This window comes from Mustela nivalis, assembly GCF_964662115.1.
Source record: "Mustela nivalis genome assembly, chromosome: X".
NCBI lineage: Eukaryota > Metazoa > Chordata > Mammalia > Carnivora > Mustelidae > Mustela > Mustela nivalis.
In genome coordinates, this window is record NC_139040.1 from 91,120,610 (window position 1) to 91,148,180 (window position 27,571).

The 27,571-nt window shown below is 44.4% G+C and overlaps 1 long non-coding RNA gene across 10 annotated transcripts in view; it reads right to left on the reverse strand.

The window, feature by feature from the left end:
• Positions 1–18,954: 18,954 nt before the first annotated feature.
• Positions 18,955–27,571, reverse strand: part of LOC309856675 — a 156,531-nt gene continuing 147,914 nt past the window's right edge. For 6 of the 10 annotated variants that reach the window (XR_014307299.1, XR_014307300.1, XR_014307301.1 and 3 more), the window contains 4 exons: positions 22,688–22,773; positions 22,121–22,220; positions 20,290–20,421; positions 18,955–19,066 (listed from right to left, as the gene is read on the reverse strand). This is a non-coding gene — a long non-coding RNA (uncharacterized lncRNA). Of the gene's footprint in view, positions 19,067–20,289; positions 20,422–22,120; positions 22,221–22,687; positions 22,774–23,597; positions 23,699–24,157; positions 24,254–24,647; positions 24,756–27,571 lie in introns of those variants that run through there. The other 4 variants (XR_014307305.1, XR_014307306.1, XR_014307307.1 and 1 more) reach the window with 4 other exon arrangements.

Sequence of the window (27,571 nt, forward strand, 5' to 3'; positions counted from 1 at the left end):
ATCAACCACCTTCCTGTTAGCATTGTGTCTTCCAGCCTATAAACTCCTAAATACCCCCTTGGGGGCCCAGACCTCAGTCTTTTTGCCTGTGCACTCTTTCCTGTGAGGCAACCCTGATAGAACCTGACCCAGCTCAGACTGCGGGTTTCCGCAAGCCCAGGGCTACCATCGCCCCAGGCACTATTTTTATCTGGTTTTCTGAAATGTATTTCAAAGTTGGAGAATTTGGAAAGGCAGAGCATTTTCCAAGGTCATGCTCTGCAGAACTGATGACTGGAGAAATCCCCAAAACCCCTCTCTGTTGCTTAAAGTAACAGTAGCTATTACAACAGATAAACCGTGACACGGTATCAGCCGCTAAACATAATAGAGGCTTGTTTTAGGTTTCTTTTTTTGAGTATAGTTGATACACGATGTTACACTAGTTTCAGGTGTACAACACAGTGACTCAACAACTCTGCATGTGACATGTTGCTCACCACCGGGAGAGCCACCATCTGTCACCTGTGCTGTGTCTTTTATTTCCATGGCCTATTCATTTCATAACTGGAGGCCTGTCTCTGCTGCTCCCCAACACCCATGTTGCCTATCTCCCTACCCCCTTCACCTCTGACAACCATCAGTTTGTTCTCTGTATTTTCAGGTCTGATTCTGCTTTTTGTTAATTCGTTTGTTTAGATTCTGCATATACGTGAAACCAAATGGTATTTGTCTTTCTCTGATTTATTTCACTTAGCATAATAGTCTCTAGGTCCTTCCATGTTGTTGCAAAGGGCCAGATCTCATCAGTTTTGTGGCTGCATAATACTCCTCTGAGCATGTATGTGTGTTGGGAGGGGGGTGTACCACATCTTCTTTATCCACTCATCTATGATAGAAGTTTCATTCTTGCTCCATCAACCCAGTGATGATGTTCTTGCCTGGTGGTGGCCTCCTATCTTATGACCTCACTCGTGTCTAGGGCCCCAACGTTGCCTCCATTTAGCTGGCAAATGGAAAAAGAGACCATGGAGAAGGCACGACCCCTTATTTGGCCATGTAGTAACTCTCATATTCCACTAGCAAGTATGAGTTACCTGGATGGAATTGGGGGTGGGGTGGGGTGGGGGTTCTGAGAACTGTAATCCCTGACTTGGCATGCCAAGCCATCTCAGCCACATCCTCTGTATTCCTTTTCAGTTAGCTTCTAAATAAATCACAGCTAGAGATAAAATCTTTAATTTTGTAAAAAGGCAGCGAGGCACAATTTCCTGAAAATAAATGAGAAATAAACCCTCTTAGTATCTGAAAATTGGCCCAAAATGTAAAAGTGGACTTGAAAAGTTTTAAGACTATTTCATGGTGCATAGAAAATAGCACCCTCACTCTCCAACAACATTTAAATAATTGAGCACAAAGGCTGAAGGGTACAAATGATTAGGAATAAACATCCCACCCCTACCCAAGCTCCTTCTTGGTATACAAATGTTTGAAAGCATTGGTATGAAATAATTGTTGATCTTAGTGACTTTTTTTTTCTCCTGCTGAGAATCTACTCTTCCAGATCTGGCAAGACTATCCCCAGAAAGGGTCTGTCCCTCTAAGTCAGTATCTCTAGAGAAGTTGAAGCCCAGCCCAGGTGGCAGTTCCAAAAAAAGTTCCAGGAGCCTGCAGGCTCACATTCGATGGGACTCCATCCGAGTCCTCCCCATGCCACCCTAGCCTATGATCCTCCAGCCAAGAACAGTAAATACCCCCCATCCTAGCCTAACCAGTGAGTGGTAAACACTAGGTCTTTTCAAGCAAATATGTCCTTTCATTTACACAAGATGGTATGTAAGCTATGTCTGCTTCCCTGACCCACAGGCTCTGTTCTTCTCCATCTCTAACTCTTGAAACCAGATTTTGTTCACAGTTACCATAGAGAATTCATTCCCATCAAACAGTGAGCATTATACCATTAAATGAGTATTTCCCAGAGGAAGATGTGTTAGGAGGGTTGTCCCCACAGAATTTAACTTGAAAGTCCCCTTAGACATTATTTCTTCTCCTAAATCAGACCTATCTCCTCCCTGCCACCTGCACCATCGCCCAAACAGCCCACCATTGGCCTTGGCTTCCTTTTTTCCCTCACAGATCTTGCCCAGATCCCGATCACTCCTCTTACTGTTTCAGGGAAACTGAAGTCTCTTCTAGCTTCTCCCTCCAAACTCGCACACTCCACCCACTACTGAAAACTCCCCCACAGATTTGTGACAAGCCATTAATTATATGGAGGTTCATAACTTTGTACCTAGACCCCCCCCCCAATTCTTCCATTAATGAGGCCTACCCTCCTTAGAAAGTTGTAGGGTGGGATACCTAACTTTCTCTTTTGCTCTCTGTAAAACATAAACATACTGGTAGTTCTCAGTTGATTTTTAGGGGAAACACTATGTTTGGGGGCACTGTGACTGCAGAAACCATTCAGCAGCACACTGTCAGATATTAAATGAGGAGGAAATACAAATTGAACACATGTAAACTCTAAAACACATACAACATAGTTTCACCAGAAGCTGGTCAATGTGCCTTACTCTTATGAATGAAAATCACCGACACTTGAAACCAGTCAGTCCATTGTGGGGTTCAAACCCTCCCCTCAGTTCTCAGAACCAGACCACCACACTGAAGTTCTCTTAGATGAGAAGTCGTATAATGACACAGATTCATTTAAAAGTGATCAATTCCAAAATGGGTTGGTGACTAATATAAAAATACTAAGGTCATGTACATCATAGAACTAGGAATATAAAGGATGATGACAAGGGGGCATGTTTGAGTTGGGTTATGTAAAAAAAAAGAGAGAGAGAGAGAGAGAGAGAGAGAGAAGAGAAAATCATCTTGAAAGAAGACACTGCCTCAAATAGGACATTAACCTAGATGGTACCCAACCCCTGAGTCTCCTCTGGATCTTGCAAAGGTCATGGAGCCCTGGTCCTGGGACAGAAAGGACACAGAAGCCAGCCCTACAAAGGTGTGTACTGGCACTGAACAACAGGGATTTCCTCAACTACGTGCTTCCAGTCTGGGAAAATTGAAGGCCAAAAGAGCTGTCTTGAGAACAGACCTCCCTAAACTAAAAACAGACAGGAGCTTGTTGGTAATGTCCTTCAAGGAGAAAACAACAACAGCAATAAAGCTTCCCCTAGGGAAGGAATTCGTTTTGTACTAGAGCAGGTTTCACTGAGCTCCTGAGAGCAGATGGGGGGCATCGCTTTCCAACTTCACATTCCTTTCAAAGACATCAGGTTGATAGCTTGAAATCAGCCATAGTAGGAGTATTTACACCATGGAAATTGTCAGATGCTACCAAACAGGGTTTTTCTCTCCCTGAGAGCTGCTTTACCAGCACAGTGACACCCATCCATATGTGTTTATCCAGGAAGGAGACAGGCTTTCCCCCATGCAAGCCCGTTGGGTGCCCGGTGCCTTCCTACCCACTGCCCGAAGTGGACATCCTCTTCGGATACTTTGTATCTGCTCATCTCTATTCGTCTTCCCTTTGGTAATCACACCCCCCGTTCTTTTCCTTGGTCCTGATTATTTATAAATTCCTGTTTTACTCCATGGATTTGTAGCGGGCCCACTCGTTCTATGTATAAAGGAAAATGGGACGTCACTGTACAAATTAAATCCAAACTGACTGCTCCATCAGAGCATTTTACTGCAGAACCAGGAAAGTTACGGATCTTCTCCCTTGATCCTTGCAACCACTCTAGGAGCTGGGAATTATCATCCCCCTCTGCACAGGAGGACACTGAGACAGGCTTCTAAGAGAAGAGCTAAAGGTCACATCGAGCCAGACGCCAAAGCAGAGTTTGAATGCAGGTCTGTATAACTCTAAATCCCATGTTCATAACCACTTCATTGCCATGTTCTCGACACATTTATCAGGCATCAGCACTGTGGGGGAAGATAGAAAGTGCTTGGGGACCACCATCCTCCTTTGCCCAGCCTGTCTCATTATCCTTCAAGACAACGTGTGGTGCGAGTGCGGAGGAAAAAGAGCCAGCTGACGCGTGGGATTGCCAAGCAACAGCTTATGAAACGAACTCAAACCATGGCAACCAAACACTGCGGACCCAGCAATAGCCTCATTTCATTTACAAGAGTAAGAGGAGGGCTTTGTCAACAACTGATGAGATAAATGGTAAGGTCCTGACGACGCAAGTACAAGGAATTATCATGATCACCATCATCATTATTTTTAAAGCACACAAGACCAAATAATCTATGAAAGCGATTCCTTGAAAAAAAGACAATTAAACAAATCAGTACGTCACGGACAAACTATATACACATACATTTTGCAAAAATGCGTTATCTCTGATATCTCAAATCCCAACCAATCGCCCTTCAATAACGTGGATCGTTTTGGGGTGGTCAGGAGGGCTAGCACAGGAATACACCTCATTTAAAATCCATTTATGTACAAAGCACCTTAATTAATTCCTCACAATAACTCTGTGTGCTTGGTATTGTTTTTCCCACTCTACGGGCAGGAAAAGCATTACGTGGGGATTGCAAATGAGTTTTCACCCGGGCGCGCAGCTAATAAAGTACATATCCAGGAGGCCCTCCTGCAAAAATGTCGTCAATCTTGGACCCCTGTGAGACTCTGATCACCTCTCCAACCCCTCCCCCTTGAAAAAACGCACAGAAATCAACTTGTGCACTCTAGTTTGCCTGGAATTCAGTGGGACTCACAGTTGCTCCTGACGTACATCCAGGCAGCCCAGCTGGAGGAACAACCTTCATTTATTTTTCACCATGATACACAGTGCTCTTGGGGCATTTTCCTTTTCTTCAGAGGTTACATGAAGGCTCTCCCAAATTCAGAGGACTGTTAAGCGAGAAGCCATGGAATGTTGGTAATTTGCAGGCAGAAGGGATTGGACGTCGCTGAGTTGTTAATAATTTCAATCTGCCCCAATGTGGGTCCCTCAAAATGCCGTCCTGATACTTCCTGGCTTGCTGCCTTGGTCAGGCACGCATCCAGACACAAACGGGGAAACCTCACTTCTCTCCGTGAATGACAGATGCCAGAACAAGTGGGCTTGTTCTTTGTCTGGGTGTGTTTTAGTCACCTGTTGTGGCCTGGACATTGTCACCTTGCTATCAGGAAACCTCACAGGTAGTCTAGGAACGGAAGGAAATGGTGTCTGAGAGTGACTACCAAGCCAGTAAAGCAGTGTCTGTTTGCTCACAGAACCCGAAGTGGTTTGCTGAGGGTCCACACCGGGTAAACTCCAAGTCTTTAATAATACAGGCCCTTGGCTGCACATCCCTCCCACCCTAAGAGCTGGTGATAGACCTTCGATAACACCACAGTCTCATTTCCTCTCTGAGTCCTAAAGCCCAGACTAGAAGCTAATCGAGTGGCCCTTTGGTCCTCCAGGTTATACCACTGTGATATTTAGAGATGAGAGGGAACCCAAATCCAGTGCGAAGAGAGGGAGAGAGACAGAAAGAGAGGGGGGTGGAGGGAATGGGGGAAGAGGAGGAGGAAGTGGGGAGGAGGAAGGGGAGGAGGAGGGAAGCAAGGAGGGAAGGGGTGGAGAGGGAGGAGAAGTGAGAGAGAGAGAGAGGAGACTCGTTCTCCTTAAGGCTTCAGTGGAGTCTTAAATGGGGCCTGGAGTCCCCTGGGCCTTGAATGTCATCAGTATCTCTCTGCCTCCCTCTCAGCCCTCCCTTCAGTCTTCGGGATCATTATCTAGCCTGAGAGAGAGGGTAGTCCTTGGGACCGACTACACATTATTAGGCCTGCAGATAACCAGGTCCTTATCTCTCAGAATTCAAAGACCTAAGATCCTACAACTCAAAAAAAGGGCCTTTCTTTCAGTCCTATTTTTCTCTGTGCAAATTTCCTGAAGTCTCTCCTGAAACTCAAAAGCTGATCTTGGGCTCTTTGATTCTATTTGCATTTCTGCTAAAATAACTCTCCCCCGGGGCAGAGCCTTGGACCTGCCGTGAATGAGGCTGGGCCAGGAGTACAAGGGCAAGCTAGAGCTGGGGGTCAAAACAAACAAACCTATTAACAAAGGTTAATAATTCACAACGTCACACTTTGCACAGAAAGAAGGAGAAATAAATTTGTCAATAGAGAGACGTGTTCAAGAGGGGGAAAAGACCATGCTAGATCCTAAAAGTGAGCCTCTGCCTTTTCTTCCTTCTCTCCCAAGAGGACGCTCCATGTGGAAATGAGGTTTCAATCGAGTTTCAGCTCCCTTTGGACATTCCAGCTTCTACACACTAGCCATTAGGATCTGGGAATGCGCCTTCTCTCATTTAAATCTGTAAGACCGTAGGATACTTAGACACAGATAAGGAAATGAGAATCAGAGAAAACAGGGAACATACTCTTCATCCATAGCTAAACATTTAAACTGGAACCCATTTTCTGCCAAGCCCAGGGCTAACAATCACCTCGGCCTAACAGTTTCTTTGCCTTTGGTTCCTAACGGGGTTGAAGGGTGGGAAAGGGACCGCCCTGCCCAGCCCCAAGGTTAGAGGGTGTCTGGAGCAGGATGGCGTCTTTGTGAGCTGGGCCCGGGTCCAGCTGTCCATGAAGTCCAAACCGTTAAGAGAACGAGAGAGGCCACACACTATTAGTTGGTGTCAGCTATCACTAATGATGTCCCTAATGATACGCACAGGTGTGCAGGAAATAGTTAATACAGCAGAGACTGGGGCACCTGGGTGGCTCAGTGGAGTAAGCCTCTGTCTTCGACTCTGGTCATGATCTCAGGATCCTGGGCAGACTCTCTGCTCAGCAGGGAGCCTGCTTCCCCCCTCTCTCTGCCTGCCTCTCTGCCTACTTGTGATCGCTCTGCCAAATAAATAAATAAAATCTTTTTTAAAAAATACAGCAGAGACCACTGGCTTTAAAAAGTCTTGTTTTCAAGGTCGGCTCTCGGCTGCCTTTTTTTTTTTTTTCTCTCAGCTGCCGTCTTAGAACTTGGCCCTTAGAGGCAGAATACTGGCTGTCTGAAGATGCCCACATCCTAATCCCGAGAACTTATCAATATGTCACATTACATGACAGAGGGTATTTTGCAGATGTGATTAAGTTTAAGGGCTTGGAGATGGGGAGATGATCCTGGATTATCTGGGTGAGCCTAATCTAATCACAGGAGTCCTTAAAAAAATGGGGAACTTTTCACAGCTAGGGCCAAGACAGATGCAATGGCAGGAGTGGGCCCAGAAAGATGTGACTCGAGATGAATGCCACTCACTGATCTGGCTTTGAAGTTGGGAGAAAGGGCTCGAAAGCCAAGGAATGTGGTGGCCTGGAGAGCTGGGAATGGCCTTCCATTTGTGGCCGGCAACCAAACAGGGACCTCTGAACTGAATTCTGCCAGCCGGCTGAGTGAGCGGGAACCGGAGCCTACCAAAGAGCCTCCAGAAAGGAATGTGGCCTTGCCGACACCCAGGTTTCAGCCCGGTCAGGCTGGGCTGGACTTCTGACCTCTGGGGCGCCAAGATAAGAGTTTGTATACTTTAAGCCTCTGAGTTTGGGATGATTTGTCACAGCAGCAGTGGAAAATACATATGGCACTTGACCTGTTCCCTAATTGATAAGAGTGGTCCACTGTCCCTCACCTGTTTGCATAAATGTAATTTATGCTGAACACCTGCTTTCCTTCTGAGACTCTGGAATTTGGGTACGTGCTAGGTAGAGAGTGCCTAGTGACCATTTTCCCAGTTAAACACACACACACATACACACACACACACACACAATCTTGAACACTGAGTGAGCGTCCTTGGGCAAAAACATCCCCTCCATATTGTGCCTTTCCACTCGGGAGGAAGAGCTCGCTTGGTAACCACCCTCACAGCAGCCTCACCTGTATCTTTGTTGTTACTGCTCTTGTTGCTCTTCTTGTTTATCCAGCTGCTGCACTAAACCTTAGCTATGACTACAGTTAGATGCTGACCCTGGAGTCCTTCCATCGAATTTGGTGGACGTGTAGAGGGTCTTGGGAACCCCAGAAATGATGAGAGATGGCAGGCCAGGTTTTGAGTGACCAGTAAGTTCCAAAGTGCTATAGCGGATATGATCTGAAGGCAGGCCTTTACATTCCCATCTCACTCTGGGTTGGTGACTGGCGGCTGGGACCCCACACAGCTGGCTTCCCTGTTGCTGAGCCGCAGTGGTGTTTTCCAGAGCAGAGGAGGAGGGGGATTCAAATGGCAAGGGCCCTGATCCACCACCGTGGAGGCACACCTGCTCCCTCTGGTGGCCGGTGCCTTTAACAGTTGGAGCCAGAGACCAGGACGTGCCATTCAGTGATGAGTAGAGCAGATCCCCTTTGAAGTTGCTGGCAGTGCCTCCTGCTAGATGTAGAGGTTCAATTCTGATAGGCCTTCAGACCAGGCGATCTTGAGCAATGCCACTGTCGGAATAGTGCATACTCTCCTCTTCGAAATATGTCCTGAGCACAGAAGTTTTTCCAGAAAGCATCTGTCTGAACAGTAAAATCTGGTGGCCCCCACTCGGTTGTCCTTGACACTGACTGCATCTATTCCTGCAGAACCCTCCTGGAGAAGAGGCAGAAACTCCACATGAAGCTGTAGTTTGGGACAAGGAAAGCTACCTCTCTTGTGATCTCTCTTACTTAACAAGACATCCCCCAAACTGTATCCCTTGGCTTCCCCGAGAGCAGGCCCCTAAGCCTCCATGAAAATTTACAACTACAAAGGGAAAGTAGCCAGCTTAACTTGTCCCTTCATTCGTGGCTTGAGGCACCAAGCTAGCTGCTGGGGCATACAGTGATAAACCAGACAGACATGGTCCCTGCCTCTATGAACTGTCCAGCCTAAAAGAATCCTCCCATCTGGCATTACTGGTTAATAAACATGGACTTTATCAGAGTTAGACAGACCTAGATCGTCAGCAGTGCCTGGACCATATCTACAACCTATTGCTAGACAGGAGGGGACATGGGATTTTGAAGTACACATACTTAATATCCTCTCCCTAGCCACAGAACTGTGCCCTTTGCCCTATTCGGCCTCTTCTGAGTAGGCTTTCTAAACTTCTGGAACCCCTGCATCAAGAGTGCTGCCTCCCTAAGGTGGGAAGCAGAACTCAGCCTAGCTCACACCTAGGCTCTGCCCAGCAGATGTTCCCCATCAAGACTTTGAGTCAGGAGAGAGACAAGTGAGGAGATGATTTTCCAATGGAATCCACACCTGGTGAAAATCGTAGCGTATGACTAGAGACCCCGAGTTCTCATAGGCAGTTACAGTAGATGTCCTAATGGCACAGTCCTGGGGTTCATTTCAGCAGTGCCTGTCCTTAGAGTAAGGTGGGATAGCATCGAGCTCTAGCTGTCTAGCCCCCAAGCCAGATGCTGTCCCCTGCTGGAGATTTTCTGGAGCTCTACCCAATAGCCATTAACAAAAATCCCTTTTCTTCTAAAAAAAATTTACTTATTTATTTGAGAGAGAGCGAGAGTGTGCACGTGCAAGCACAAGCGGGGTGAAGGGTAGAGGGAGCGCAGGAACACAGGGCTCAATCCTGGGACTCCAGGATCAGGACATGGACCAAAGGCAGACACTCAACCAACGGAGCCACCAGGCACCCCCCAAAATCCCTTTTCTGCTTGAAGAAGCTAGAACAGTTTCTCTTGTTTGCAACTAAGAAGTCTGATGGATAAAGAGAGGTCCCAAAACAAACAAGAAGCAGTCGATGTACCATTTCTCCTTGACACTGTCAGGGCTGGGGATCTGGATCTGAGAGCAAAGATGAGCAGAGTAGAGGACTGTAAGACTCATCTAGCTATTTATAAAGTCTCACCTGCCTGTTTATAAAGTTATTTATTCACATAAACTCTTTTTCTATTTTAAAAGCCATAGGTTCCCTGCTCCCCCCAAAAATAAAAAAAAAATGATAAAAGTCATAGGTTCACCACCCCACTGGGGCCTGAACTCACTCACCTACAGAGAGACCCTTGAGGACAGGCCTTACCAGTATGCATACGCCTGCATGTCGTACACTGACCACAAGATGGCGAAAGAGATTATCACATCAAGCCAACCTGTCACCCTCCACACCATTTTTACACTGAAGAGAACATTTATTGAGCACCTACTGTATGTCAGGAACTGTTCCAAGGGCTCTAATGGGTTATCACTTAATCATCACAATAATAATATTTCCTCACCACTTCATATGTGAGGAAACGGAGACACGGAGGGATCTGCTCACCTGTCTCTGGCTCATATTGACATATCGTTTCTCCATTATACCGTTCAAGATAGCATTTTCTATCCAATATACCATTTTCTATCATCTGTATCTAAATATCAATTTATCATCTAGACCTTGTTTTTATAAGATTTTCTTTTCAAGTAGGCCCTGTGCTCAATAGGAGGCTCAAACTCCTAACCCCGAGATCAAGAGTCACACAGTCCACTATCTGAGCCAGCCAGGTGCCCCTCATCTCTATCTTTCAAGTTCAAGTTTTCTTCATTATAAAAGTAATACAAGTACATGGTAAAAATGGTAATGACTGGCAATGAATTTTAAAGTCCTCTCTCCTCCCTGCCCATGATCCTAGTTCCACTGCCTGGGCATAACGACTGTTAGTTTCTTGGGTACCCACCCGTAAATTCTCATAGATATGAAAATTGACTACTCTTGATATTGATATAAAATGAATATGCAAGCATATTTTATACATATATTCTAGACACACGCACACACACACACAGCATCATATCCCACACAGTGTTCTACAGCATAAATCTTTGCTTAGCATTTCATCTTGGCCTTCCAGATGCAGGCCAGGGCTGCTTTGGGCTGAGGAGCTCATTTATGCACCCTGGATGCGGCAGTGGCTGCATCCCATGTGCACGAAAGAGCAAGTGGGCCACACTGGAGCCCCAGGTGACAGTGAGCTCTGGGGAGAAAGGCTGTTTATCAGCTGCAGGGAATGGGGACATGTGACCCAGGGTGAGGGAAGCCCGTGGGTGGTTCTCAGGCAGGTTGGCCCATACCTCTGGTGGATCTTGGCCTCTAGCCCTGGTCCTCGAGAAAATTCAGACTTGGATACAGCCAACACTCACAGGGTCTTTGGAACAACAGGCCTAGTTCTAGCCTTTTCACATTGCATTTTTTTTAAGATTTTATTTATTTATTGGACAGATAGAGATCACATGTAGGCAGAGAGGCAGGCAGAGAGAGAGGGGGAAGCAGGCTCCCCGCCGGGCAGAGAACCCCATGTGGGGCTCGATCCCAGGACCCTGGGATCATGACCTGAGCCGAAGGCAGAGGCTTTAACCCACTGAGCCACCCAGGTGCCCCGCACATTGCATTTTTTTTAGATCTCACTTAGCTGGTGTGGAATCCCTGTTTAAGGTAGGAATTCTCTCCATTTTACAAGCAAAAAGGCTGAGACTCAAACAGGAGCACCTACGTTTCAAAGGTAGACCCATGGTTTTAAGAAGTAGAACCAAGGCCCAAATCTGTTTTTTTTTTTTTTAAGATTTTATTTAATTATTTGTCAGAGAGAGAGGGAGAGAGAGCACAGGCAGACAGAATGGCAGAGGGAGAAGCAGGCTCCCTGCGGAGCAAGGAGCCCGATGTGGGACTCGATCCCAGGACGCTGGGATCATGACCTGAGCAAAAGGCAGCCGCTTAACCAACTGAGCCACCCAGGCGTCCCCCAAATCTGTTCTTTGATTCTCTTCTAGAGCACTGTCCACACTGCACTTCAGCAAAGGCTGCTGGGGAGAGATTACCTTGTACACCAACACTATTCCTGGAGAACAGGCTTTGCATCCCCTTGTACAACCCTGATCTTCCTCCCCCATCCTTCCCCTCCTCCATGCAGCTTCCCCCAGCACTGCGGGGCCAGGGACTGAGGATTCGCCAAGTCCAGAAACGTCTCTGGGGCTGCGAAATGGCCCCTCAGAAGCCAGGTCCTGAGGAACGGTCAGAGACTGTGATAGGCCATCATCTCCACAGCTGAGCCTGCCCCCAGCCCCGTGCCAGGCTCCCCTCCCACCCCGGGTTCTGCCCCTCCCGAGAAGGACGAAGCCCCAGGGCCAATCTGGGGACAGGCCTGGACCCCAGATCCCGAGGGGCCCAGCTCCCAAGGCCGCTGGGTCCGAGGAGGCACGTCCCTTTGCCCATCTTATCGGTGCTCTGCGGAATCTGCCTGCCCCTCACCTCCTCCTCGGGCTCCCAAGGCCGCGGGCGGGGGGCGGGGGCGGGCACGAGGAGGATTTGGCAGTCGGCCTTCTGGCCCAGGGAACGCTGAGCAGCCCGGGGGGCAGCGGGAGGGACAAGGCACCACGAGGCCGTGCCTACTGCCCGCACCTCCCCTACAGCTGAGAAAGGGGAAGACACCGCCCCAAGCCCCTTGAGGCTGGCAGAGCCCCGGGGCAGGGCGGGTGGGCTGCAGGTGGGAGTTGGGGAGGGGCGGGGGCGGTAGTGGAGCTGCTGGCAGGGGGAGGGGGTGGGCCTGGGTCTGGGGGCCTCGGAGAGCTCCTGCCCGCAGGGCTGCTGGCGCTTGGCCAAAGTGGCCACAGGTGCTGGTCCCAGGGAGTCAGGACAGAGCTGGAAAGGAGATAGCCAGTGTTCAAAGATCGAGAAGAGGGTGTTCTAGGAAGAGTCAGTTCCCTGAGTCCTGGGATGGCTGGCCTTGGCCCGGTACACACGGCCTGGCTCGTGGGGCTGTGCTGGCTGAGTGAGTATACCCTAGGGGACTTCTGCTTGCTTAGCACTGGACATGGCCCCGCAGCCTGGCCCCTTCATAAAAGGGAGGAGATGGTGCCTGGGCCTAGGGTTAGTGTCAGGGGTTGGTTGTCAAGAATTAGGAGCCCTGGGCTCCTGGGTGGCTCAGTCAGTTAAGCGTCTGCCTTCGGCTCAGGTCATGATCCCAGGGTCCTGGGATCAAGCCCCACATCAGGGTCCCTGCTCCACGGGGAGCCTGCTTCTCCCTCTCTCTCTCCCCCTGCTTGTGTTCCCTCTCTCGTTGTGTCTCTGTCAAATAAATAAGTAAAATCTTTTAAAAAAATAATTAGGAGCCCTGAAGGAGGATAGGACACCTGCTTGCCATCAGGTTGCCTCTGTGTTGGTTCTGCCAGGGTACAGAGAGAGTTAAACCCCTCAGATAAAGTAGACAGACAGGGGGTGCCAGATGCTCCATGCTCTGGGGTTTTGTGCTACACACCACAGATGATGGTAGGAGGGGCAGAATGACTCAAGCTAAGGACCCCAGAGCTGCCCTGCTGCCTCACCTTCCTAAGCCAACTCTTGCTTCAATTCCCTGAAGCATCCCAGCATCCTTGCCGTAAATCCCTGCCCTTTAGGTCTGCAATTAAACCCTCAAATTGGTTTCCTGTGGTCATGAGGTACTTAGTTTAGGATACCCTTCCCACCCAGCTGGCACTTCTCTCCTGTGCTCAACATGACAGACATAAAAATGGAGTATGCTGTCCACGTTGTACTAGATTTCCTTGCATCTATAAAAATCCAGGACCAGGTGATTGATCGGGAAGGATAAATGTCTGAAGGAAGGACTGGAGTCAGTGCTAGGTCACCCTGATGGCCAAATAAGGGACCTCTGGCAAGGAGGAAGAGATCATTAGGAACATTTTGATAAGTGAATTTGCTATTCAAGGAAAGAGCAAAATCAACATCATGGAAAAATACAGAAATTTTACCATCGATATTTATTTAAGCAGGGAGAAGGAAGAGAGGGGTAGAGAAGGAGAGACGGAGAAAGAGAGCACACACACAGAGGAGGGGCAAAGGGAGAGAAAAAGTCCTAGAGCAGACTCTTTGCTGAGCACAGAGTGTGTGGCCCTGGGCTCGATCCCACAACTCTGACATCACAACCTGAGCCAAAATCAACAGTTCGATGCTTAACCAACTGCGCCACCCAGCGCTTCATTGTACCATCAATTTTTTTTTAAAGACTATTTACTTGACTGAGAGAAAGAGGAGGGAGAGAGCACACACGCAAGCAGGGGGAGTGGTAGGCAGAGGGAGAAGAAGGCTCCCCGTGGAGCAAGGAGCCCAATGCCGGACTCAATCCCAGAACCCTAGGATCATGACCTGAGCTGAAGGCAGATGCTTAACCGACTGAGCCACCCAGGTGTCCCTACCATCAATATTTTATCATGAAATACATATGGTAAATGGGAAGGAGGGCATTCCAATATCTTTTCAAGGCTCAGAGCCTCTAAGGATCTTAATGTGACCCTGATCTCAGCTCATCAGGCCTGGTCGAACCTTGGCCAAGGAAAAAGCGGATAAGAGTTGTGGTTTTTCCCATTAGGGGTTCATGTGTATACTTTGGAGCACAAGATGGCTCCAAAGTAAATGACTATAAGCTTCTCTTTAAAAATACTTCTCCGGGCGCCTGAGTGGCTCAATTGGTTAGGCGACAGCCTTCAGATCAGGTCATGATCTTGGACTCCCAGGATCCAGTCCCACATTGGACTCCCTTCTCAGCAGGGAGTCCGCTTCTCCCTCTGACCCTCCCCCGCCCCATGCTCTCTTTCTCTCCTTCTCTCATTTTTCCTCTCAAATAAATAAAATCAAAAAAATAAAAATACTTTTCTGGGGCACCTGGGTGGCTCAGTCAATTAACTGTCCAACTCTTGATCTCAGCTCAGGTCTTGAGTGCAAGCCCTGCAATGAACTCCACGCTGGGCATGGGGGCCTACTTAAAGAAAAATAAAATAAAACAAAAATACTCTTCCAATCTAATAGCAGATTTTTATCATTTTAGAAAAACAGATACAGTCACCATCAAAATTCAAAAAAACTGGAGTCCCTGGGTAGGCTCAGTCAGTTAAGCAACTGTCTTCAGCTCAGATCATGATCCTGGAGTCCTGGGATCCATTTCCACATCAGGCTCCCTGCTCAGTGGTGAGTCTGCTTCTCCTTCTCCCTCTGCCCCTCCCCATTGCTTGTGCTAATAAATAAATAAAATCTTTTTTAAAAATTCAAAAATCATAGAAAGGTATAAAAGGAAAAGTAGAAGTCCCCAGGCTGCTTTCTAATCTTTCTTCTACTTAGACAGAAATTCCTCCTTCGGTCCTCCAATATTAGCCTTCCCACATTACTGTGGAAAGGTATCCCTAGTCCTATACAAGGCCACCTCCTCCATTTGTGCCTGGATCCCATCCCTATGGCCTTATCAAGGTCTTCCATCCTCTCCTGTACCATTCTCACCAGAACACAAACATGCCTTAATTATCACTCAGGCGAAGAATAATTCCCCCTCCTTGCCTCATGTCAGCCTCCTAGCTCAATTTCCACTTCCTTCTTCCTCACATCAAAACTCAAAATACATTTTTTAAATATTTTTATTTATTTGGCAAACAGAGATCACAAGCAGGCAGAGAGGCAGGCAGAGAGAGAGGAGGAAGCAGGCTCCCCACTGAGCAGAGAGCCGGATGCAGGGCTCAATCCCAGGACCCTGAGCCGAAGGCAGAGGCTTTAACCCAATGAGCCACCCAGGAGCCCCATCAAAATACATTTTCTATAATCACTATATCAATTTACTCATCTCCCATTTCAACTTAATCCTCTTCAGTCAGGCTTTCCTCCTCCCCCGAAAGTAGCTCTTATGAAGGTCTCTGCTGACATCCATCTTACCAGATTAACAGTTTCCTATACCCTTTTTGCATGACCTCTCACCATTTTAAATTGTTGACCGCTTATTACTTCTTTCAACAATTTATTTCCTTTAGATTTTCCTGGTAACACATTCACCTAGTTTCTTCCTACTTTTTGGTAGTCCTTTTTCTCAATCCTAAATTCTTCCTATGTAGAGGGCTCCAGGACTCTGCCTATGGCTCTCTTCTCTATATGATCTCTCCCTAGGTGAGCTCCTGTCAATCCACTAGGACTTCTAATGCTTTCTACATTTCTAATGAATTTCAAATTTATACCTCTCTCCTAAATTCATTATATCCAAATTCTGACAACAGAACAATAGGCAGTAAGTAACCTCACATTCGACAGAGATAGGAAAACACATTTCCTGATTCTGCTAGCCTAAGCAGTCTACATAAAGACGGTTAGAAGTTGGAAAACCCCTTAAAGAAGAGTCTACGGAAAATACAATACCTAAGTTGTGGGTTATCAACTTAGTGGAGGCTGGTGTGAAAGAAATCGTCCCTACCCTGAGTTGAACAGGAAGTTATGTTACCCACCTCAATTAAAATCAATTGAATGGAGATCTGAGAGAGCCACTAAAAGACACCTAAAACATGTTAAGAAAGGAAGACTGGCATTTCACCGGCCATATGCTCTGTGCTATAGAAAATCAGAAACCCATTCTAGTGCTGCAGTGAGAATGAAGTGTGATGACCAAGTTTTTATAGAGCATAAAGTGTATCCCCTGGAGACTGATGCCTGGTTTTTGCCTGGAGAAATTTCAAAGAGAAAGGCTTGTAGAGCAGCAGCCTAGGACAGCTGGGAGAAAAGTAACCGCAACATAGGAGCTAGCTCTATTATCACTTTCTGACATGGCAAGAATGAACTCGTTTCCTAAAGGTCAAGTGGATGCTGAGAAACGTCACAGGAATTGAGCCACTGTCCAAGGGTCCTTGCCTTGTCAGGGCAAAGGGACCACAGCATTAAAATTAAGTACAGGGTAGGAACACTAAGTTAGGCAGCGTAGGTAACCTACATTCAACAAGGGAATACACATTCTTTTCAAACACATATGGAATTTTTATAAAAACTGACCATATGCTGGGCCATAAAAATACAAAAAAATTTCAGACAATTGAAATATACAGCATAGATCCTCTGACAGAATAATTACACTGAAAAGATTATGTATTTAGTTGGTGAATACACAGCTCTACTTCCATTATTTATTATTTATTTATTCCATTTATTAATCACAATGTGCAAATCTTCTACATCCTTCCTCACTGATTTTTGTCTGCTTACTCTGTTTTCTCCTTGTGTTCTGCCATTTTTTCCATTATGTTTTGAAGCCACATTAGGTTCATATTTAAAATTGTTAAATATTCCTGACAAATTGATTTTTCTACATGAAATATCCTTTATTCTCTAGTAATGCTTATTTATCTGAAAGCTTATTTTAGCTATTTTGTGCAGATTATCTTCTGCCCATCTTTTTACTTTCAAATTTTCTGAATTCTTATGTTTTAGCCGTGTCTCTCTCTTTTTTTTTAAAGATTTTATTTATTTATTTGACAGAGCGAGAGCTCACAAGTTGGGCAAAGGCAGGCAGAGAGAGAGGGGGAAGCAGGCTCCCTGCTGAGCAAAGAGCCCAATGCGGGGCTGGATCCCAGAACCCTGAAATCATGACCTGAGCCGAAGGCAGAGGTTTAACCCACTGAGCCACCCAACCGCCCCTCAAATGTTTAAAAGTTAAGGAATGAGAAGTAGTCCATAGTTCAAAAAAATCAGAATGAGAATTAGAAAATATTCTGAGTTAAAGAACAAGTATACTATATACCAAAACTCGTAAGATGAAGCTAAAGCTCTATTTAGGAAAAATGTTATAATTTAGTATTTTTCAATGACTTTATTTGTAAGAGAGAGACACAAGGAGAGAGGGAACACAGCAGAGGGAGTGGGAGAGGGAGAAGCAGAGCAGAGCAGGGAGCCTGATGCGGGGCTCGATTCCAGAACCCTAGGATCATGACCTGAGCCAAAGGCAGACACTTAACAACTGAGCCACCCAGGTGCCCCAAGAATGCTGTAATTTAAAAGTGTACATTATAAAGGCTGAAAATCTGTAAGCTGAACATTTTTTCAAGGAATAAGAAGAACAGCAAATTAAACAGAGAAAGAACAAAAATAGTAAGTGTGAGAGACAAAGTTAATAAAATAAAGAACAAAAATAGAAAAATATCAGCACAGCCAAAGGATGGCTTATTTTGAAAAACCTAGTAATGCTGGTAAGCCTCTGGTGAGACTGGTTAAGAACACAATTGAGAAGGCACAAATTATCAGTGCTAAGAATTAAAATGGCAGTATCACTACAGATCCTGCAGACATTAAGAAAATAATGAGAGGATATTATGGAAAACTCTGTAATGAAAATTTGGACAACACGGACAAAGCCCTATAAAAATAAAAGCCAAACTAACCAAAGAATAGAAAATATTAAATCATTAATTTCCAACTTTCCTAAAAACCAGGTCCAGATGGCTTCACCAATTAATTCTATCAAACACTTAAGAAATAATCCCAAAGTTCGATGAACTCTACCAGAAAACAGAAAAAGAAGATACATACATCCCTGTATTTCTGAAGCCAGAATAACCTTGAGATCAAAGCCCAAGATGGAGTACATAAAGTATGGGCCAATCTCACTCATGAACAAAGACATAAATATCCTGAACAAAACATTAGAGAGGGGAATCCAATAATACATAGAAAGGACACTATATCATGACTTAAATTGGGTTTATCTAGGAATCCACATTAACAGATTAATGAAAAAACCTCTTAAGATCATCTCAATCCATGGGCATAAGTAAATACCCTTAGCAAACTAGGAATAAAAAGGAACTTCCTTTTTAAAAATTTATAGTATACATTATAGTGAAAATGTTGAAAGAGAAATCAGGAATATACAAGGATGTCTACTATCTTTGCTTTTATCCAACATTGTACTCAAAAGGATGTGGCCAGTGTTGTAAAGGACAAGAACTACAAGGTAGAAAGATTCAAAAGGAGGAAAGAATACTGTTATTATCTGCATATGGTATGATTATGTATATAGAAAATCCAAAAGAACAAAGAGATACACTATTAGAATAAACTTAGCCAAGTTGCCAGACAAAATCATGACACAAAAATAAATAGACTTCATAGAGCAGCTGTAAACAAAACACAAAGAGTTTTTTAAAGATACCATTTATAATAATATCAGGTTCCTAGGAACAGATTTAACAGAAGATATGCATGACAACTTCAGAGCAAACTTTAAATCTTTATTGAGAGAATTTAAGCCAAATTATCAATATAACAAACTGTATGTGTGGCTTCATCTTCTCTTCTTTTTAACTTACGACTGTCCATCACCTAAAACATAAACGTAACAGTTGGGTACATCACTTAGCAGAACTTAGACAATAATAAAAGTACACGGAGGACACTACAGCATTGGTTTTATAAGATGGAACTAAAACCAGAACCCTAACCAGCAGATAGATTTCTATGCAAATGTACATTTTCAGCATATAAGCACTAACTTTTTAAATGCATCACTCCTTTTGGTGGCATGAAGAAAAGGTTTCTCAAACCCAGAACAGATTAAATTCCAAGAGCTTATTTAAAGATAATTTTAAGTAGTGAGCAAAATATGCCAGTGATTTCAGTTAAAAGAAAATCAACCAAGTAGAAACTCCAAGAGCAAAACAAAACAAGTAAACCCAGTGTCATTCAAATTCATTCACTTGAAATAATCTCCTAATCATCCATTTCAGCTAAGATAATAATGTCATACTTGGAATTGTTTTAACTACAGAGGACAAAGGACATTATTCCATTTGGTTTGTCTCTTTTGTGCAAAATTATTTCGTTGATCTAGCTCAATCTTTATATGGTCTATTTATAGTATGGTGGCCATCTTGTTCATTTGCATCTATTGTCCTGGTGTAAGCAGTCAACAGTACTCCCTTTAACTCTCAAGAGTGGCCTGGTTTAGATGATGATAATTACATAGTCACCAAAAAAAAAAATTACAGATCACACTAATTATACAACACTACCATCATAGATGACATTAAAATGTGAAGGAAAATATTATCATTTCTCATTGGTAGAGCTCACAGTTTAAAAAAAAATCAACAAACTAACCTATAAAAGCCAAAACAAAGAGAACCATATTATTTTTTGGTGTCTAAAAGAAATAAAAAAGTTATTTTTTAGAAGTAGCTTAGGCAAATAAAAAGAAAATCAATAATACTGTGTTGTTTAGATATCCAATTGGCACTTGGCTATGTTAAACAATTTCTATACTTTAAAAAGTATTTGACAAAAACAATAAAAATAAAAAATAAAAAGTATGTGACCACTTGCATTGGGTTTCAAAGAACTTCTATTCCAAAGTAACACTTCCATATTTTATAATTCAACAACATGGCTTTGATACATATTTTTTGCTCTGACACCATCTTTGAATCAAACATTTGATGTCTGTACTACCTTTCAAATAAACTTTATATTTGTGATTTATTACAAAAGTATGATAATATTGCAGGAAAAACCAACCCCATGACTTGTATTCTTAATGGATAACTTACCAGCTTCTTGAACTTTAGCAAATGCTAGATCAGGTGTAGTCTTCCCTTTCACATCAGGGCCATCTCCACTCTCACCTCCAGTCTTTTCCAGACCCTTTTCCTTTTCCTGGCTTTCAGCTTCCAGTTCAGGTTCTTAAATAAATAAACAGAATTATTAATGTAAGCAGTAAACCATAAATTAATCTTACTAAATACAGCTCTGTAGGTTAGTACTGTAAAAAATGTAATGTATAAAAATACATTGAGCATTAAAAAGTTTTCTGCTAGAAAGGGGAGTTGCCTTTCTCATACATTATCTCCTCTATGAAGCGTTTCCTTTTCTAAAACTGCTTTAAGACAACTTAGCTGTCACCTTTGTAACCTATATACATTTATATTATTATACTTACTAGATCAGCCATTTGTTTACATAAATTTTTGGCAAGATGGTGAGCTCAAAACAGAAATCATTCTCTCGTTTATATTTTTATCTTCAGCATCTAGTACATTACCTGCCACCAAGCAGGCCCCAAAAAATGACTGAAAAAGTCATTACCAATAGTAAGATTAGACAAACCCAAGCTGAAGAACGTTTTACAAAACATTTGTTTTTGACTCCAAAAAATGTCAGTCATGAAAGACAAAAGAAAGACTGAAGTACTCTTCTAAGAAAAAGAGAGATGACAATTAAATACAATGGGTGGTTTTGGGTTGGATCCTGGATCAGGAAAAAATAATGGTATAAAAGATATTATTAAGCCAACTGACAAAACTGGGTTATTACTAGGCTAACAGACTACATATTAGATAAGGTTTTCTTAATGTTAAAGTTCCTAAATTTGATCATTGTACTGGGGTTATGTAAAAGAATATCCTCCTTTTTTAGGAAACAGATACTGAATTACCTTGAGAATAAAGGGTTATATTTGAAACTTCTGCTCAGATAGCTTATATTTGTAATTTACTCTCAGATGGTTTAGCAATAATAATGTGTATTATTATCGAATGAAAAGGTGGTATGTGGCACAGGTTAGCAATTAGTGAATTGACATAGAAGATACAAGAATACACTGTACTTTCTTACAACTTTTCTGTAAGTTTTAAGTATTTTTAAAGTAAAAAGTTAAAAAAAAAACGAGTATGTGACAACTAGGGGCACCTGGGTGGCTCAATCAATTGAGCGTCCAACTCCTGGTTTCAGCTTGGGTCGTGATTTCAGGACTGTGGGATCAAGCCCCACATCATGCTCTGCACTCAGCAGGGAGTCTGCTTGAGATTCTCTCTTTTCCCCTTCTGCCCCTCTTCCCACTCACACATGCACCCCTCTCTCTCTAAAGTAAATCAATCTTAAAAAAAATGTATGTGACAACTAGATTATGGTTCAGGAAAACAAAAATATTGAAGACTTCAACAGCAACTAGGAAAGGATTTCACATTTTTGTTTCTCTATTATTTCAAAAATTACAATCTAAGAGCTAATCAAAATATATCTAGGTTTGCTTAAATGTTTGATGCAATGACTTAAACCCAGAAAACAGCATTCAAAAAAAGCCAAATTTAACTCGTGATATAGTATAAATTCTATCTAAATTTAAAGTCATTTCCCTTAGTTTGTTAATTTAGAGCCTTGGCAAGAATTCTATTCCCCAAGCATGCCAAATAATTTAAAATATGGGATGGTAAAGTGCTTTAAGAAGGAAAACTTATCAGAGAGGGGCTATAGTCAGCTGCAACTATACCTTTCCCTTCCCAAACAGGTTTCCAGCCAATTTTCAGGGAACCTTTTATCTATTTCTATTACTAATAGAGCCTAATAGATGAAATACAACATGTTTCTCCATCCCCTCATCACCTTGAACCCCACATGCTCCTTCTTCTTGTCCAGGCTCAATATCTGGATCCTCAGTAGGTGGTTCCTTTTTTTGAGGTGTTTTTTTACCTGGTTGCTTAGCCTTGGGGGAGGGTAGGTGCAAATAAAGAGTATTGACATTAATACTATCATAAGAGAAGACACAAATATACATACTACATGGAAATAATTATAAATATGAATCTTTCTTATGCTCTTCTAAGTATTCAGTAAAATTATTCTTTCTATATAGAAAATATTCTGAGAAAGGAATTATCTGCAAGGACCAGTATTTCGGGAAACCTTTCTAATCTTTTCTGAGATGCGGTATTTGTTTATTAAAAAGTACAATGAGAAAGCCATAGTGATAATTTCCAGCCCAATTTACATATCCAAGCAACAACAGAAAATAAGTCTTTTTGCTCAGTCTCTCTCATGGGATTAATTTTTCACCCATTTTCAACAAGGAAGTCCTTTAAACAACAGATCTATATTGGTTCAACAACTTTTTCAATGGCTTTTCATAAAAAATTATTTCTGGCAATGGAAGGAAGATGTTAAAGCACTCACAACTCCAGGTTCATCCAGCTTAGAAGATTTTTTTCCATCTCCCTTTCCTCTAGATTTTGATCTTACTCGAGCACTCATATTTCTCACTGAAAGTAGAAAATCATTAACTGAAGATTGTAATAAAACAATAATTCTACTGGATTATCTTCACAGCCAACTGCTGCTTATAAATTCTTTACATTTGTAGGGATTTCCAAAACAAAAAAGATTAGTTTTCATTAATTTAATAATATACTAATACTATAAAAATATTTTATTACTCTTTTTTTAAAAAATTAATAATTTTTATTAATCTTGAATTAATAACCACTGCTTATTTTCCAATCGTATCAAATTAGGCTGTCTACAAAACCTCTGTTTCACAGGAATTTGGCAGACAAGGGACCTTCAAGTACCCGAAAAAAGACATACGACTTTCCCAAAAAGATTTAGTTTCACAATTGGACTCCCAACTATGAGAGATTTTGTTATATATAGCCCTGTCCACCTCTCCACTACCGTTCCCAATTCTGTGCTCTATCAGCAGTTTCAGGTGCCTCCAGAACTCAGATGCCTCCAATAGCACCCCTTAGACTCCCCATCTTCATCTGGCACCCTCCCCTCCACAGCCCATCATCTCCCCTTTCCCAGGCCCACCACCACACGGGTCATGGTGGCCATACCTGTGAGGAGGATAACAACCTCAAAGAACTTGCTCCCCAGAGACCAGGAACCACACTGCCCCCACCCACCGAAAGCCAGTACCCTCCTCACGCTCAAACTTGAACTCCTGGTTGGACTAATCTGCAGACCTACTGATTGAGTCTCAGTGAGAAAAAATCCACACGTTAAGACTGGACCCGCTAGGCTGAGCACCCAGAAGGCTTTGCACATGCCCCCTCATCAACCACCACAACTCACGCACACTTACACTCCTGGGAGAATGACTGAGTCTCCAGGACAAAGAACCCAGACCGAAAGACCCGACCAGCGCAGCTCTACACAAAAAGCTTTTTGCACACGTCCCACACCAGTGGCTGATGGGAAGGCCTGTAGCACTGGGCATGCGCACTGCTATAGCACATGCCACGTGGTAAGGCTTTCCCTGCCCCCCACCCAGGGCCTCACCACAGCTAGGCACTGCGCATGTGCACTGCACGTGCTTTAGGGGAAGGACTTCCCTGCCCCCCTCACGGAGGCCTCACGAAAAACTCCCGAATCTGCTCTCTATTGGCAGTTTCCGGTGCTGCCAAGACCCAGATATCTCAAATAACATCACCAAGATTTGCCCCATCTTTATCTGATACCCCCTTCCTCACCCACCCACCATCCTCCCCCGCCTCAGAGCCCCCCAACAAAGACAAAACCCATGGCAACTGCAAGACCCACGAAGAGAAATGTGATTACCTCAGGAACCTCCCTCCTCTGAGACAAAAATCTATACCACCCCGACCTGCCTTTAGTCCACCCGTTCTTTCCTCACTCACTCACACTTACGCTCCTGGGAAAACGATCGAGTCTCTGGGAGAAAGAATCCAGACAGAAAGACGCGACTGGCACAGCTCTGCACACAGGGCTTTTTGCACACGTCCCACACCAGTGGCTGATGGGAAGGCGTGCAGCACTGGGCATGCGCACTGCTACAGCATATGCCACGCGGTATGGCTTTCCCCATCCCCCCACCCAGGGCTGCACCGAAAATTCCCAAATCTGCCCTCTTTCAGTTCCTGGTTTCTCCAAGACCCAGATATATCAAATGATGCCTCAAACTCTGCCCCATCTTCATATGGCCCCCTCCCCTCCACTTGTTCTCCACCGTGACAAAAGCCATGGTAGCTGCAACGCCTATGAGAAGAATAAAGACCTCCAAGGCTTTCCGCCTCAGAGACCAGAACTACATGGTCCTGACCCACCCAAAGCCCACTGGCTCCCTCCTCACAGTCGCATTTAAACTTCTACACAGACTGATCTGGAGACCTACCTATTGAGTCTTGAAGACAGTGAGAAAGAAATCAGACGGTACGATGCGACCTGCACGGAACTTCACCGGGACCGCTTTGCACACGTCCTCACACCAGTGGCTGATGGGAAAGTGCTGGGCACTGGGCATGCGCACTGCATCCCGCATGTGCTGCACGGGCGGGGCTTTCCTCATCCCTTCATCCGGGAACCCACCGAGGATTCCTGCATCTGCCCTTTGTCGGCAGTACGTGATACCTCTGGCACCCAGACGCCTCAAATAACATCCCCCAAGACTCCCGCTAACTTCATCTGACCCCTTTGCAGCCCACCGTCCTCCCTTGTCCTGGCCCCGCCGCAACATGGGCCATGGCAGCCAGAGGACCTCTGAGGAGAAAGATGACGACTCGGAGGAACTTCCTTCTCAGAGACTACAGATCTCTCTGCCCCGACCCATCTGAGTCTTGCTGGCTCCCCATGACACTCATGCATTCACCCTATTCACTTTAACACTTGCGAAGAGACAGCAGAGAGCCTGTGGGAGAATTAGAAAGGGAAAGAAAAATGGCATCTATCTTCCGTCGCCACCTAAACACAGCCTCTGCGGAGTCAACTTCACCAGCCAATCCCAAACTTTGGGGGTACGTGTAATAACACCTGTGGGTATAGGCAGTGATGTGTGTGTCACATAGGCTGTGGATCCAGCCTTCCCCAACCAAGCAGACTCTGCCCTGCCTGGAACAAGGCATTGTTTCTGAATCCTGGAATACTTGTCCTTCCCTTCTCCACCCCCAAAATATGTCAATGCGTCTAGGACTGTTCCCAGTCCTGCATTTCACCTGCCAATTGGCCCTCCAAATTTTCTCCTCAGTGCAACTGTCCCAGGGCCCTCAAGAGAATCTTAGGCTCCCCCAGAGATGTGTGAAAGCTTTTAGGCTCTGAAAGTGTGCAAAGCCATTTTAAGCATAAGAGGAATCCAGAAAATGTAAAGAAAAGTATTGCTAAATTCGAATATATGAGCTTTAAAACTTGTACATATCCAGGGGCGCCTGGGTGGCTCAGTGGGTTAAGCCGCTGCCTTCGGCTCAGGTCATGATCTCAGGGTCCTGGGATCGAGTCCCGCATCGGGCTCTCTGCTCAGCAGGGGCCTGCTTCCTTCCCTTCCCCTCTCTCTGCCTGCCTCTCTACCTACTGTGATCTCTCTCTGTCAAATAAATAAATAAAATCTTTAAAAAAAAAAAACTTGTACATATCCTGTAACCCAGCACTTCTACTTCTAAAACTTTGTGTTAGGGCATCTGGGTGGTTCAGTTGGTTACGCATCTGTCTTCCACTCAGGTCATGATCCTAGGGTCCTGGGATCAAGTCCCACATTGGGCTCCTGGCTCAGTGGGGAGTCTGTTTCTCTCTCTACCCACTCCCCCTTGCCCATGATCTATCTTTTTCACTCTGTGTCTCTTTCAAGTAAATGAAAAAAATCTTTTAAAGATAATAAAACGTTATGTTAAGGAAACTGTCTTGGATGTGAATAAAGATTTAGATACATGGGTTTTCCAAAGGAGCTTAATTTATAGAATAATGGTCATGGATTTGCTATATAACTAAACTGGCACATTTGAAAATGGAATGTGGCCACCCATCAAAAGCAATACTGACTAATGTCTGCTGTCATATTGGTGCTGCTTACATTGAGTTATTAACTTGAAACAGCTGGTTATGTAGCATTGTGTATGTGCCGCATGATCCCAAAAGGAGAGGATTTGGTAAAGTTCACTTCCTACTCCTCTCAGACAATAAATATAATTTGTTTTCCTGAAGCCAGCATGTTCCAGGGCTCCAAAGACACATGGTACTCCACAGGTAACACAGGAAGTAAAATGCAGTCCTCAGGATTGTAGGTCTCCTGCATCTGGTAAACCTCCAAAGGCTTCACCATGACCTAGGTGGTCTGGTCCTCCACTGTCGTGGAAAGAGGGAGGGGAGGGGAGGGGAGAAGGAGGACAGGCAGCCCACTGTTGCTGCTTTTGGCAAAGGTAGGTGGACACCTACAAGACAGAAAGGAATTTGCCCTGCCCTTGCCTATCTCCACCCCCCACCAAAAACCCTTTCTTTCTTTCATTCCCAAACTCTGCAGGTCGCCTTTAGAGAAGCACACATTCTTTGAGAGTTAGAAAGATCCCCTGTGGCAGAAGTAGGATTGCCACATCCCTCCCTCTCTGCCTTCCTCTCACCCTCCCCATCTCATACAGAAGAGATCTAGTGTCAATTTAGAGCCAAGGGTAAAGAATATATAATTTTTCCTTGATTTCACTAATTAGGGATAACCACTTTTAATATTTAATCAGGAGCTGTTCCTACAATTCAGATCTTCTTGTGTATGAAATAAAGATTTACTGAGAAGGATTGAGGTCTCATACTCTTTAATCAGCATAAACTGTGGGATCTGGCCTCAGTCTCATGTTTCTCCTTGGGTGAGCTGTTTTACTGGCTCTTAGTCATTTCCTGTTATCTCTTGGAAAGACTATCTGCTGCCCAGCTGTCTCCCTGACCTTGGTGCTTTGTCTGTTGGCAGCAGCTGTGCTCTCTGGGTAGGATCAAGTTTCTTCAGGACACTGGGAAGATGGGGTCCAGTCTGTGTGAGAGCTTGGAGTCTAAACTGAAGAAAAAAAATCCAATTTGCCCTGTGCTCCAAGCCTTCCAAGTAACCTCATACTCGGACAACATCAGGGCAGAGCAACTACTCTGACCAAGGACACTCAGGTACTCCCAAGACCTTGTTTGTATCATTGTGAAGATGGTAGATAGCATTCCATTTTATTTGTTTTATGGCACAAGTAAAATCTGCTCCTCACAAATAATTCATTCACTGAGAATTGCTCAGTTCCACTCTCGTGTCATTATTATTTAAATCCCAGCATGAGGTCATCTCATTCTGGGCAAAATTAA